At 36.7% G+C, this 16182-nt stretch overlaps 1 protein-coding gene, 1 non-coding gene and 1 pseudogene across 3 annotated transcripts in view; 2 read left to right on the top strand and 1 right to left on the bottom strand.

The window, feature by feature from the left end:
• SGCZ (sarcoglycan zeta) overlaps positions 1-16182 on the bottom strand; it is a 1170111-nt gene that overhangs the window by 190749 nt on the left and 963180 nt on the right. The window lies entirely within an intron of this gene.
• On the top strand, positions 1396-4720 carry LOC116558412 (annotated as a pseudogene). Its single transcript, XR_004271995.1, has one exon. The product of XR_004271995.1 is annotated as an AP-1 complex subunit beta-1 pseudogene (transcript).
• On the top strand, positions 15499-15605 carry LOC116558544. The gene has a single exon (XR_004272051.1). It is a non-coding gene; the product is annotated as a U6 spliceosomal RNA (small nuclear RNA).

The raw sequence follows: 16182 nt of genomic DNA on the forward strand, positions 1-16182 counted from the left end.
CTCTCTCTCTCTCTCTCTCACACACACACACACACACACACACACACACACACGTAGACTCGTCTAATTTTAATGTAGCTATAGTGATCTACTTTTGGTAGATTTACACACATATCTATTTTATCTTTTTGTTTTCAAATTATCCATGTGTTTAGATTTAACCATTTTCTTCTGTAAGTGGATGGGTTTCCCTTTATTCATAAAGACAATCTTTGCCTTCTAATTAGAGCTTTAATTCAATTTACATTTTATATTGCTTTTGATATTGTTGCATTTATGCCTATCTTCTTACTTTTTAAATTTCACTTTGTCCCATCTATAGATTGATCCTGTTATTTTATGCATCTTGTTACTCAAACCAATCACTGTGTTTTCCTTAATTTGTTTTTTTTAAAAAATACTAGAGTGCATATTTGGTCCCAAGTTGCTCTTTCAATTTTTGTGTACATCTTCACTATTTTCACTAATAGAACATTCTTTAATGATCATGTCTGTTTAATGCTGAGTTCATCTGTTTTATCCTGTTGTCTGTTTTTCTATTGATTTTTGGCCATGTGTTCCTCTCACTTGGTATGTCTAGCATTATTTAATTTTATGTTGGGCATTGTCTATACAAGTCTATTGAAAGGTGCTCCCAGATGGTATCTTCTATCAAATATTTCTTCTTTTATATTAGATATGGTGAGAGACGTATTACATTAATCTTTTCAGGGGTTGATTTTTGCCTTTAATAAGGCTAAGATTCAGACTTATGAAATCTCAACTTTTCCTAGTTTCATTCATTTCCTTGGTCATGATCCTCCTAGGCATTTCATTAAGAATCTAATAAATCTCCAGGTGTTCCACATAAAATATCTGTGTCATTTCATTCATTCTTTTGGAGGCCTCAGAGCTTAGTTTTCATCTTGTAACTTCCAAAAATAAAACTATTCTCCATTTCTTATGGGAAAGCAACCTATTTTTTTCGGATTTATTTCCTCCTTTCATTGCAATATTGCATTCTAAGTACAAGAGATTATTGGAGAAAGTTACTCTGTCTTTTTTATATAATCAGCTAATTCCTAAGCCTTTCCAGTGGATCCAGAAATCTGAAGATTCCTAGTACTCTAGCACCTCTGAGGAACCATAGACAGAAGGTTATCATTGAATTATTGAGGTAAAATGTTATGTATTCACAGAATTTATTGAAAAATTATGTCCTACCTAAAGTTTTTTTATGTGTTAATAAAAAGGAATAATTCTTGCTATTACAGAAAATAGAACTAGAGAAATTGATATTTATAAGAGAGGAAACAAAGAAGCCCTGACTGTCCCAAAAACAGTAGATAGTTTTACAGAAACCAGGGGAAAGTGGTCTCTATGTCGCTACACTTAATACTTCAAGATAGGACACCACCACTCAGGCTGTGCTCTCCGGCTGCCACCGCCACCCCCGCCCTCGCCCTCGCCTCCGCCTCCGGTGCACATTAAAGATCCAACATCATGACTGACTCCAAGTATTTCACAACCAATAAAAATGGAGAAATATTTGAACTGAAAGCTGGACTCAACAATGAAAAGAAAGAAAAGAGAAAGGAGGCTGTGAAGAAAGCGATTGCTGCTCTGACTGTGGGGAAGGATGTTAGCTCTGTCTTTCCAGACGTAGTGAACTGTATGCAGACCGACAATCTGGAACTAAAGAGGCTTGTGTATCTCTACTTGATGAGCTATGCCAACAGTCAGCCAGACCTGGCCATCATGGCTGTACACAGCTTTGTGAAGGACTGTGAAGATCCTAATCCTTTGATTCGAGCCTTGGCAGTCAGAACCATGGGGTGCATCCGGGTAGACAAAATTACAGAATATCTCTGTGAGTCCCTCCGAAAGTGCTTGAAGGATGAGGATCCATACGTTCGGAAAACAGCAGCAGTCTGTGTGGCAAAACTCCATGATATCAACGCCCAAATGGTGGAAAATCAGGGATTTCTGGATTCTCTACGGGACCTTATAGCAGATTCAAATCCAATGGTGGTGGCTAATGCTGTAGCAGCATTATCTGAAATCGGTGAGTCTCACCCAAACAGCAACTTACTCGATCTGAACCCACAGAACATTAATAAGCTGCTAACAGTCCTCAATGAGTGCACTGAATGGGGCCAGATTTTCATCCTGGACTGCCTGTCTAATTACAACCCTGAAGATGATCTGGAGGCTCAGAGTATCTGTGAGCGTGTAACTCCCCGACTATCCCATTCCAACTCAGCAGTGGTACTTTCAGCGGTAAAAGTCCTAATGAAGTTTCTAGAATTGTTACCTAAGGATTCTGACTACTACAATATGCTGCTGAAGAAGTTAGCCCCTCCACTTGTCACATTGCTTTCTGGGGAGCCAGAAGTGCAGTCCGTCGCCCTGAGGAACATCAACTTAATTGTCCAGAAACGGCCTGAAATCTTGAAGCAGGAAGTCAAAGTCTTCCTTGTGAAGTACAATGATTCCATCTGTGTTAAACTAGAGAAGTTGGACATCAAGTCAACATTGCTCAGGCTCTGGCAGAACTGAAGGGATATGCCACAGAGGTAGATGTTGACTTTGTTCAAAAAGCTGTGTTGGCCATTGGACGGTGTGCCATCAAGGTGGAGCAATCTGCGGAGCGCTGTGTAAGCACATTGCTTGATCTAATCCAGACCAAAGTGAATTATGTGGTAGAAGAAGCGATTGTTGTCATCAGGGACATCTTCCGCAAATACCCCAACAAGTATGAAAGTATCATTGCCACTCTATGTGAGAACTTAGACTCGCTAGATGAGCCAGATGCTCGAGCAGCTATGATTTGGATTGTGGGAGAATATGCTGAAAGAACTGACAATGCAGATGAGTTACTAGAAAGCTTCCTGGAGGGTTTTCACGATGAGAGCACCCAGGTGCAGTTCACTCTGCTTACTGCCACAGTGAAGCTGTTTCTCAAGAAACAATCAGAAACACAGGAGATAGTTCAGCAGTTCTTGAGTTTGGCAACACAGGATTCTGATAATCCTGACCTTCGAGACTGGGGCTACATTTATTGGCGTCTTCTCTCAACTGACCCTGTCACAGCTAAAGAAGTAGTCTTGTCTGAGAAGCCACTGATCTCTGAAGAGACAGACCTTATTGAGCCAACTCTGCTGGATGAGCTAATCTGTCACATTGGTTCTTTGGCCCCTGTGTATCATAAGGCTCCCAATGCTTTTGTGGAAGGAAGTCATGGAATCCATCGTAAACACTTGCCAATTCATCATGGGAGCACTGATGCAGGTGACAGCCCTGTTGGCACCACCACTGCAATGAACCTGGAACAGCCTCAGGTTATCCCCTCTCAAGGTGATCTTCTAGGGGATCTTTTAAACCATGACCTCGGTCCCCCAGTCAATGTGCCACAGGTGTCTTCCATGCAGATGGGAGCAGTGGATCTCCTAGGAGGAGGACTAGATAGTCTGCTTGGCAGTGACCTTGGCGGAGGCATTGGAGGAAGTGCAGCTGTGGGACAGTCCTTTATCCCATCATCGGTGCCTGCAACCTTTGCTCCTTCACCTACACCTGCCGTCATCAGCAGTGGACTGAATGACCTGTTTGAACTCTCTACAGGGATAGGCATGGCGCCTGGTGGATATGTGGCTCCTAAGGCTGTCTGGCTACCCGCAGTAAAGGCTAAGAGCTTGGAGATTTCAGGAACATTTACTCACCGCCAAGGGCACATCTATACGGAAATGAACTTCACCAATAAAGCTCTGCAGCATATAACAGATTTTGCAATCCAGTTTAACAAGAATAGCTTTGGTGTCATCCCCAGCACTCCTCTGGCCATCCATACACCACTGATGCCAAACCAGAGCATTGATGTCTCCTTGCCTCTCAACACCATCGGTCCAGTCATGAAGATGGAACCTCTGAATAGCCTGAAGGTGGCTGTGAAAAACAATCTCAATGTCTTCTACTTCAGCTGCCTCATCCCACTCAATGTGCTTTTTGTAGAAGATGGCGAAATGGAGCGCCAGGTCTTTCTTGCAACATGGAAGTATATTCCCAATGAAAATGAACTTCAGTTTCAGATTAAGGAACGTCACTTAAATGCTGACACTGTTTCCATCAAGTTGCAAAACAACAATGTTTATACTATTGCCAAGAGGAATGTGGAAGGGCAGGATATGCTGTACCAATCCCTGAAGCTCACTAATGGCATTTGGATTTTGGCTGAGCTACGTATCCAGCCAGGAAACCCCAATTATACGCTGTCACTGAAGTGTAGAGCTCCTGAAGTCTCTCAATACATCTATCAGGTCTATGACAGCATTTTGAAAAACTAACAAGACTGGTCCAGTACCCTCCAATCATGCTGTGATCAGTGCAAGCCAATAACTCTTAACGGGAAGAAATTGTATTGCTCTGTAGAATCTGAACCCAAACAAACTGAGGCCACCCAGCAAGGCAGTAACTAGTCTAACCCATGCCAACATTAGGGCACAACCTGTTGGATAGTTTTAGCTTCCTGTGAACATTTGTAACCACTGTGTTTGTCACCTTCCACCTCTCGCCACCTGCTGCTGCTATCTGTCCTTACTTGTGGGCTTCTCCATGCTGTGCCAATGGCTGGCTTTTTCTACACCCTCTTTTGAGTGTAGTTTGGTATTCTGTAATTGAGAGCTCATTTCAAAAGCAGAAAAAGACAACAAATATTAAAGCAAGGAAAAGTGTCACTGAAACACTGCACTTTATTGTTTTATACTTTTGTACATATGAGAAATCAAGGGAGTAGTGGAACCGGAGAAAGCATTGACATGACTGTCATTAACCACACAGTCCTGGAGGCAGAGATGCAGTTACCTGCCCTAGCTTTTGAGGGGTTCTCTTATCTGTGCTAGCCTTATCCCTGGTCATTTGGATCAGTTTGCTTTTTTTTCCCCTCCAAAACCCTTTTCCTTGGCCAAGCCTTCATGCATTCCCCTTTCCATATTATCATCTCATTTGATTGCTCTGCAATTGGGAACGGTGATCTTCTTGAATGATGTTTCAGGGTGCAAAAGTTATAGAGCCTGTCAGCACCAAGGCTGAGAGAAGTTACACCTTACTACTTACTTTTCCTCTGTGTAAACCTGCTAATCACACTGATTCAGGAATTTGAGTAGAAATGGGGAACAGGAACCCAGATGCTGTCCCCTCACCCTTTTCCTGTATTTCTCAGGTTCAGTTCAAATCTAAAATCCTACTTTCAACAGAGGTGAAACAGAGTAATAACTTATCCAACCCTCTTTTTCTACAAAGTGGAAAGATAAAAGGCAAAAAGGTTGCTGCCAAAACCTGTGAGCTGTGTAGCAGCAGAGCCGAGACAGTCTCCTAGGTCCCCATCCATGTGGTTTTCACCACAGGACTGTCTCTTGTCATTTTTCCCCTAAGCCTTCTCCTGCCTTTCTCTGCCGACTTTTTGGCTCTTCATGTATTCCATACTGATTTTGACGCCCTGTTTATTGGCATCAGGTGGCAGCTGAGTGTCTTTTGAATTACTTGAAGGTAAATCCAGATGCCAGAATGAAGGAGTAGCTGATGTTTATCATGTGCCCCTGGAGCCCCAGTTCTTGAGGCCAGCAGAATAAGTGCAGAGATGAAGTGAGCTTAGAGATGTTGCAAATGCTCTTTATCCCTTCAGCTCTCTGATCTGCTCTTTCTTCATGATACTTAGGCTGCAGGGTATATTAAGATCATCCTAGAGGTTCAGGCAGTTCTTCTCATCTCTGAAAAGACTGGGGGATATGAAATTTTCCCCCACCCGCCCTTAACACATTGGATATGATTTTTCAAAGAATGCTTCGTGCCCAAAATACCAATCTGTTTAGCAATGTTACACTGATCTACAGGCACCTGTTGCATTGTCTGGCATCCAGTATTCAGTGTCCATGACCAAAACTGCTCTTCTTAGATGCCCCTGCTTAAGTCAGGGGCACTTCAGGGTCCAAAGGCCTCATGTTGGACTGAGACCTCACTCACTGGACTCAGAAGAGGAATCGTGGAAAACAAGAGCAAAACTATCCCACAAATCTATCATGTCTGAAATAACCCTGCTTCACACCAGTTGCAGAGCTTGTGGGGAGTGGGTCCCCCAAAGCAATTTCAGAAACCTTGAGAATCTCCAAGAGAAGAATGTTTGGGGAGGGGGAAGGAAATATGTCCTTTGCACATTACCCCTCAAGCACATGGCATTAGGAAACTGCATAGAATTGTACGTGGGAGGTGGGTAGGTCAGATATGTGGGGTGGAAAAGCAGGTTGGTGAAATTCCCTTTTTGGGACTTCATTCATGGAGTCAGTGGACACAAGTAGTGAAGAAGATTCACACTGCAAATATAGTGTTCTCATCTCAAAGCAAACTATCATTACAGAAGGAAGAGTGTGTCAGGGCAAGCAGACAACACAATTTCCTACCAGAATATGCCCTTCAACCCCCAAAATGAGGCTTCTCTCAGCCTCCCCACCTGTGATGGATAACAGCTCCTATTCTCAGCTGACCTGACTGAGCCAGCCCATGAACTCTTCACTCCTTGGGGAGGCCGCCTCCCATCACACCCCTGAGCAAAGTTAGGGAGGAATTCTAATTCCCATAAAAGGACCTCTCCTGAGAGGCAGAAACTGTTGCCTCCACCACAACTTCTCTCTTGGCTCATTCCAAGCTTGGCCAAATTGGGGAAATGGGTGGAGGTTGCCCTGCATCCCCCCTCCTCTGCCTGAGTGTGTCTTTGTAACGTCAGCTGGCATCATACAAAGGGCAGGAGAAGCAAACACCCAGTACTCTTCTGCTGGTCAGAGATTCCCTGAGTGTCTGTCCTCACCCAAGCCTGCTCTGTGTGTCTGTGTTGTGAAGCTTGAGACTTTGGAAAGAAATGGGAAGGCGGGGGGGGCAGGGGAAATGTTGCCACAAGAATGCTTCTCATTCCTCTGTTCTTGTTGGCTCCTGGTTTGGGGGAGGGTGGGAGTTGGCGGAAACGTGACCTTGTGTCTTCGTCAATAAACTCATTTGCACACACACACAAAAAAATACTTCAAGATACGTGATTTGTTAGTGTATGAGAAACAAATTGCTCACAGGTTCACCATCAGTACAGGGAAAGATTGAAGAGAGGCTCCTGCTGCAACTTTCAGTGGTTTATATTAGATACATATGATAATTCCTTCCATTGCTGACAATTTTATGCACAAACGGAGACATCTTACAATCAGAATTCAACATTCACTGTAGGAAACACATTTTTTCTGTTTTACCTAATAAAGTATATCTATGTTATCTAAAAAAAAGATTGATTATCAGTGTAAATTATTAGTATTAGGAACTATTTATTTGGCATTTGGAGCTGGGCTTTATGCTAATGCAGTCATTGTATTTTGTTTTTTTTCTCTACAATCCTCAGATTGACTTTCCATAAGCTTATGTGTAAGTCCTTTAGTTTTCTATAACAAATCCTTTGCTTCCTTGAATGGTATTCTATCTACAGGATACTGAAGTGTCCTGCTAGTTCCTGGAAGTTGCCTTGTCTGTAGCATATTGTTCTAATAATATTTCCATTTAACATTTTAGACATCTGGCTAAGACCTAATTTAAAACTAATTTTTCATCAAGCCTTGTCCAACTAGCATAGTTACAAAGGAACTCACCATTCTCTGACCTCCAATTACACTTTCAGTTAGTGAATATGTGCAGAATATATTTAAAATGAGATGGCTAACTAAGCTGGGACAAGGAAGTTCCCTTCTCACAAAGTTCCAACAGTTTGATAGCTCTTTTCTAAAGTGTGTTGAAGGGTGTTCTGAGATTTTTGCCCCAATGTAACTGATACCAGTAGTTCATATCTAATAACATCCCAGATAGTCCAGAATTTAAAAAAAATTATCATGATCATTTCTCATACAATTAAAAGTTATTTGATCATTTTATTTTTAATGAAAGCACTAACATTTCATCATATTTACTTAATTGTAAGTTAGTTTCAAAGTTTTACTTTTAGAATTAATATTAAATTTTTCACTGTTATTCATAGGACATATTTCTAGAAATAAATCTGTTACACAGCAGTCTTTGAAAGTTTTTAAAGCTGTTAGGATGTACATAAAATTCTTCCTAGAAATATTTAAGCAATTTATATTCCCATTAATACTTTGTGAGTGACTGTATTATCACAATGAGAAAGCTATTACTAAAAATTTTGTTTGAAAAGCATACAAATGTATGTGATTATACTTTAAATAAGCGTTTTCTTGATTACTACTGAGTTTTTTCCCCACCTTGTGTATATTAGCCATATTTTTGTTATCTGCTATTTCTTTACAAACATTTTAATTTCTCTAATAGAGTAATTATGCTTTCTTACAAATACATAAGTAATTGTTTAATAAGTATGTAACATTTGAGACAAACAGTATATACAACATTTTTAAAAGCATATGACTTTTTTGGTTTTTGCAAATCATTTCCCGTTTGCCAATTGACTTTAATTGTATATACAATTTAATTTTTTCAATGTGCACATAGATTTTAAAAATACTTAAACTAGGAGATAAGGCAAACAGGTGGGCATCAGTCATTTCCATGTCATATTGGGTGTGACGTGTCAGTTTAAACTAAACGTTATTTAATTATTTAAATAACAAACCTCTATTTGACTTTGCTGTTTAATAATAATTAAGTGCTTAGACTCTTCAAAGATACATATTATATGACTAATTTCTGTCTAGTAGAAAAAAAAAGGAGCCCCAAGTGTTAAAGTTTATTTCTCTGTAAGATATCAATGAGTTTGGTCTCTAACTCAGCAAACTTATTTCAAAATGTCTTTACTAGTGTGGTGTTAGAAACACTGTTTTACAAAATGCTCTTTGAACTAGGATTGCCATCTAAACGTTTATAGTAATAATGAAATAATAAATCTTTGACATGCTTATTTTTATATCTATATGAGATTCAGGTTTTAAATTTTTTTTTAAATATATTTTGAAAACTTCTTCAGGTTCCCCCACTATCCCCAGTTGGATTCAGCTGTCAGGTCTCATTAAGCTACACTGACTAAGAGATGTACTTCACAGGCTATTAAAATAGAAACAGGTCTCCTGGTTTGGACAATGATTCCCAAGTAGCCCAAGAGCTTTATTTTTGCTGACTCTTCATTTGTAATAATTGAGAATCTAGCTTACAGTCTGAGAATTTGATGATATATTTTAGAGGGATTATAGGATTTGTTCTTCTTTGGTGAAAAAAAGCAGATATGCTGATTTGTTAGCTATTTTTTTTTCTAATTATGATAAGTAAATTTGTATGCCCTTTGGAAAGGGGAACTATTCTTTAAGATAAATACTATGAGTTTTTGTGTAGCTCTTGACTTTTGATCCAGGAATAAGAATTGAAGATGCAAGATTTCTGTTGATATGTAATTGAGAAAATCTTTTACTTCTCAGTATGTGAGTATGGAGTATTCTTTTACTTTTTCAGGGTATTTTTAAATTTAATTATCAATATTTAAAATTAATTTAGCTTTGTATTAGTTGCTTAATTTTTTATTGCGGTAAAATACATGTATCATAAAATTTACCCTAGAAAAATTTTAAAGTATTTAATTAAGTGGCATTAAGTACATCAACAATGCTCTGCAACCATTATTACTATCGAGTTCCAGAAATTTTTCAGCATTCCAAAAAGATATTTGTAGCTTTTAATCCACCACTTCCTAGGTCTTTCCAGCCACTGGTAACCTCTAACCTGCTCTCTATCTCCATGGCTTTGACTGTAATGGATATTTCATACAAATGGAATTATATAATAAGTGAACTTTTTTGCCAGACTTTCACTTAGGATAATGTTTTCAAGGTTATTCATGTTGAAACATCATATTATATAACAGTATTTCAATCCTTTTTATAGCTTAATAATAGTCCATTATATGAATTTACTGTTATTTTATCCATTCATCCATTGATGGTCATTTTAGTTGTTTCTACATTTTGGCCAATGTAAATAGTGCTGCAATGACCATTTGTGTACAAGTTTTTGTTTGACCACTTGTTACCAATTCTTTGGCTTTAAACTTAGGAGTGGAATTGCTAAGCCATATGTTACTTCTTTTTATTTTTTGGATGACTGTGAAAATGTTTTCCATGGTGGCTGTCCTATTTTACATTTCAACCAATAATGTGTCAGTGTTCCAATTACTCCACATTTTCACCAATATTGTTATTTTCTGTTTTTCTTTTGTGTGTGTGTTACACTTATTCCAGGGCACTGCAATGATATCTCATTATGGTTTTGATTTGTATTTTCTTGATGAATAATGATATTGAATGACTTTCATATGCTTGGATATTTATTTGTATATTTTCTTTGGATAAATGTCTATTCAAGTTATTTTTTCATTTTGTAATTGAGTTATCTTTTTGTTTTTAATTATATGAATTCTTTATGTATGTTGGATATTAGAGTTTTATCAGATATATTAATTGCAAATATTTTTCTCACATAATTTTTTTTACTTTTTTGATACTGTCCTTTGATTTGTATGTTTTTAATTATGATGCAGTATAATGTATCTATTATTTTTCTTTTGTTGTTTATGCTTTTGATATTGTATCTAAGACACCAATGTCAAATCCAAAGTTATGAAATAATACCCTATGTTTTCTTCAAATAATTTTGTAGTATTAGTTCTTATACTTAGGTCTTAGATCCTTTATAAGACAATCATTGAATATAGTCTAGGCAATGGCCAAATTTCATTTTACACCTGAATATCCACTTATCCTGAATCTTTATTTTGAAGAGACTATTATTTTCCCATTGGATAATCCTTATGCTCTTGTCAACAGTCAATTGGCCATTAGTCTATGTGTGTATTTTTATGCCAGTAATGTGGTATTTTGGTTACTACAGCTTTGTATAGAAAGCACAGAAATAAACTCACACATCTATAGCCAACTGATATTGGCAAAGGTGCCAAGAACACACAACGGGGAAAAGACAACTGCTTCAATAAATGGTGCTGGGAAAACTGGATTTACGTGTACAGAAGAATTGCATTAGTCTATTTCCACACTGCCATAAACCACCTGAGACTGGATAATTTACACATATAGTTTTTTTAAAAAGAGGTTTAATTGACCCATAGTTCTGCATAGCTGAGGAGGCCTCAGGAAACTTACAGCCATAGCAGAAGGTGAAGAAAAATCAGGCACCTTCTTCACATATGAGGAGAGAGAGAGAGTGAGGGGGGAACTGCCAGACACTTTTAAACCATCAGATCTTTTGAAAACTCAAGCATTATCACAAGAACAGCATGAAGGAAACTCCCCCCACCCCCGTGATCTAGTCATCTCCCACTAGGTCCCTTTCTTGACATGGAGATTACAATTTGAGATGAGGTTTGGGTGGGGACACAGAGCCAAACCATATTAAGAACAAAATTAGATCCTTATCTCTTATCATAAAAAAATAAATCAAAATGGATAAAAGACTTAAACATAAGAGTCAAAACCACAAAACTACTAGAAGGAAATATAGGAGGAAATTTCCATAACATTGGTCTAGGCAAGGATCTTTCGTATGAAACCTGAAGTGCACAGGCAACAAGAAAATATAGACAAATGGGATTAGAAAAACTATAAAGGTCTGCACAGCAAAGAAAACAATCCATAGAGCAAAGAGAAAGCCTACAGAATAGGAGACTATAGTATATATTTGTCAACTGTACATTTTATAAGAGCTAATATCCAAAATATATAAGAAACTTCAACAACTCAAAACAAAATAACCATCTCATTTAAAATTGGCCCAAAAACATGAAGAGACATTTCTCAAAAGAAGTCATTCAGATGGCCAACAGATTTGAACGAATGCTGAACGTCACTAATCATAAGGAAAATGCAAATAAAAACTACAATGAGGTGTCACCTGACTCGAGTACAAATGGCTACTACATGAAAATCACAAGATAACCAGTGTCAATAAGAATGTGGAGAAAAGCAAACACATACACTGCTGAAAATTAGTACAACTATTATGAAAAGCAGTATGGAGGTTTCCTCATAAGTTACCAGCAGAACTACCATATGACCCAACAATACCACTACTGGATATATATGCAAAGGAAATGAGATTAGTATGTTGAAGAGATATCTGTACTCCTACATATATTTCAACTCCATTAACCACAGCTAAAATAGGGAAAGAACATAAATGTGCATCAGTGGATGAATGGATAAAGAAAATATAGTAAATATATACAATAAAATACTATTCAGCTATAAAAAGAATGAAATTCTGTTGTTTGCAGTGACATGGATGAACCTGGAGGCCATTAAGTAAAATAAGCCAGAAACAGAAAGATATCACTCATATGTGGAATCTAAAAAGTTTTTGTTTTTGTTTTTATCATAAAAGTACAGAGTAAAATAGTGGTTACCAGGAAATGGGGAGAGTCAGGGAGAGAAGAGACTATGGTGAAAAATTATTAAACAGACAAAAAGCTACAGTTAGGAGAAATAAGTTCTAGGTATTTATTGCCTAGTAGGTTAAATAGAGCTAACAATAATGCATTGCACATTTCAAAATAGCTAGAAGAGAGGTTTTTGAATGTTCTTATGGTAAAGAAATACTAAATCTTTAAGGTGATGGATATGCTAATTATCCTGACTTCATCAACACAGATTTTTACATGTATCAAAATGTCATATAGTAGTACATAAATAATTATGATTATTATGCATCATTCATATATTTTAAAAAGAAAAAAAAATCAATTGACCCTAGATGGATAAATTTCTCTACTTTTATGCTAGTACTACACTCGATTACCTTAGCTTTAAAGTAATCCTTAAAATTGAAAAATGTTACTTGTCTATTCTCTTTCAAGACAGTTTTCACTATCCTAGGTATTAGCTGTTCAACTAATAAATACATTAAAATATATTTTAAATTTCATAATATAAAAAAAAGTTCTTATTCTTACTTCAGGAAAATTGTTTTTTGGTGTGTGTGTGTGTGTGTGTGTGTGTGTGTGTGTGTGCGTGTGTCTTTACTTTGCTACATCTTTCTTACAGTGGAGTTAGAGAACTATTTGTGTGCACACTTTTTTATTCATCTCTGTAGGATTTAAAGAAAACTTGGGTACAGGAGAATTATTTATCAAAGGTATTTTCTTCTGAAAATTCAGTTCAGCCCTATCTTTCCTGAGCTTTTTCCACTTACAAAAGTAAAAATTTTACTCTATAATTCAGGTTCTCATTTTCTGCCTGAAAGCCCCTACTACTTTAATAACACATTCATCTGGAAGAAAGGATATAATAATTGGCTTTTATAATCTTCTCTCCATTAGATTAAGAGATAATGCATCATATTTTACAGAGCAATTTAATAGATGGAATAGAATGTTTTAAGCTTCAGGGCTCAAGACTGACAGATACCTAAATTTAATGTTTTATTTTGCCAAACATCATTAATTAATCAATGTAATAAAATTATATCTAGTATGAACTAAGCCTATGACATTAAATTTTTTATTATTCAAATATGAAAATGAAGAAACAATTTTAGTACATACGCAAATGTCATGGGGATTTGTGTAAATTAGCCTGGGGCAGACTTGATGGTAGCTTCTCAATTACGGTTGGTGAAAACAGCATAGGAAAGTCTGCTGAATGATATAGCTCCTGAGCCAATTACCATGACATGTAATGATGACTCAGGTAAAATTTAATGAAGTATTAAGTGGAGAAGAAGCAACAGATACAATGACATCAACTCAAAAGCCAGCAGTAAACTAGGGATCAACAAACAATTCAACATACTCTGAAGATGAGGCACAAGATAGGGAATGAAGAGACATGCTATTGACAATGGAAAAGGCTGCTTTATTTGTGTTCACTCCTAACATATTCTACATTTATATGCTATACCCATTGTAATATGGGCTAGTAATGTAGTGCATGTTGCTGAAGACTATTAGAACTGTCTCATTAGGGTCAAATTCTGGCTCTACCACTTCCTTGACGTGTGACATTAAACAGGTTGTTCTTTAACAATTTTGGGCCTCAAGTTTTCATGAACAAAATGGAATAATAATAACACCAATATCACTAGGCTCTTCTGAGGATTATATGGAAAAGTAAATAGGCAATGTATTATGTTATACACAGCAATCACTCTTTCTATATAATTTTAGTATATTATTATTGCTATTATTTTCCAGTAGTAATACACAAAGCATATGTTTAGTAGAGTTAATAATGTATAACATCTAGAAAACTTTATAAAGTTTTTCATGATTATTTATGTTTCAGGATATCGAGAACAGAATGGTTTCATTCACATCCCTGGATTAAAGTAAATATGGTGTTTTACCAAATTGACCCTACAAATTTTTCAGAAGTGATCTGAAAAGGTACAGCCGACAATGTCCTTTTAAGCTTAAATGGAGTCTAAGGAAAGACATTTAACAAATCAAAAGAATAGGTGACAAATCACAATTTAGCAACATATACCTAACGTAGATGAGAGAAAAATCCCAGTGGACAATGGATGTGATATATGTAAGAATGAATTTATTGAACTTTTACTCAGCCGCTATCTGCCACACATAAATGCCATTTTTATTTTTTTTTGCTTTTCATCTGCACATAAAAGTAGAACAGACTTTCAGAGAAGAGATATTTCAGTTTTCACAAAGACAAGTCTTTGGAAATAATGAAATTCCAGTGGTCAAAATGAAATGTCTCATGTCCACCTACAGACACCCAGTGATTTCATATTAACATATAGCATTACACAGAATCTTATTGAGTAACTTAGACTTTTAACTCCAAATAAAATGTGTCAGTTATGATATACATATGTCAACAATTTCCAGGTAGTGTAATGGATGGCTCAATTTCTAAATATAAAAAATGTAATCTCAAAAATTCTCCAATCTATATAAAATCTTCAAACTAGTTAATGAAAGGTGCATAAAGTTAACTAACTCCTGAAATTCATGGGCCTATAAAAGTATGTTAAATTAGAGGGGGATTATTGATCTGAGATGTAGAAAACTTTTTTAAGAGGGCTATAATTAAGCATTTTCCAACTTTGACCCTTTCCAGCAAAGATTTGATAAATTCATCCTCATTGTTATCAGTTGTCTTTAGAAGATCAAAGTAGTAGAAACAAGTGCAACTCAGCTACATTCAGGAGGAAAATCTTAAAATATTTATTTTAATAATTCTTTTCATCAATTTTAGTAGTATCAAGTCTAGACATACATATCTCTAAAAATTCGATCATGAACCTATATTTAGGGTACTATCTTTTCTATTCTATATTTAGAACACTATCTTTTCTAGATGGTGATGTGCATATATCAACATATATGGACATTTATTTTGCTAGCCAATTATAATATATTCTACTTATTACAACCACCTGGCATTACAAATAATTTTGTGATATTATTTAATTTCTGAGAAATATATTAAAATATTACACAGACTTGTGCTCGCTTCGGCAGCACATATACTAAAATTGGAACGATACAGAGAAGATTAGCATGGCCCCTGTGCAAGGATGAAACGCAAATTCGTGAAGCATTCCATATTTTTCAAAATCAATGTGCAAAAATCACATGCATTCCTATACACCAATAACAGACTTAAAGAGAGCCAAATCAAGAACAAACTTCCATTCACAATTGCCACAAAGAGAATAAAATACCTAGGAATACAACTAACAAGGAACGTAAAGGACCTCTTCAAGGAGAACTACAAGACACTGCTCAACGAAATAAGAGAGGACACAAATATATGGAGAAACATTCCATCTTCATGGTTAGGAAGAATCAATATCGTGAAAATGGCCATATTGCCCAAAGTAATTTACAGATTCAATGCTATCCCCATCAAGCTACCAATGACCTTCTTTGCAGAACTGGAAAAAACCACCTTAAACTTCATATGGAACCAAAAGAAAGCCCGCATAGCCAAGTCAATTCTAAGCAAAAAGAACAAAGCGGGAGGCACCACACTACCAGACTTCAAATTATACTACAAGGCTACAGTAATCAAAACAGCATGGTACTGGTACCAAAACAGAGATATAGACCAATGGAACAGAACAGAGGTCTCGGAGGCAATGCAACATATCCACAACCATCTGATCTTTGACAAACCAGACAAAAAC

Source organism: Sapajus apella, unplaced genomic scaffold, assembly GCF_009761245.1.
Source record: "Sapajus apella isolate SASKATOON/1434 unplaced genomic scaffold, GSC_monkey_1.0 scaffold21, whole genome shotgun sequence".
In the NCBI taxonomy this organism is placed as follows: Eukaryota; Metazoa; Chordata; class Mammalia; order Primates; family Cebidae; genus Sapajus; species Sapajus apella.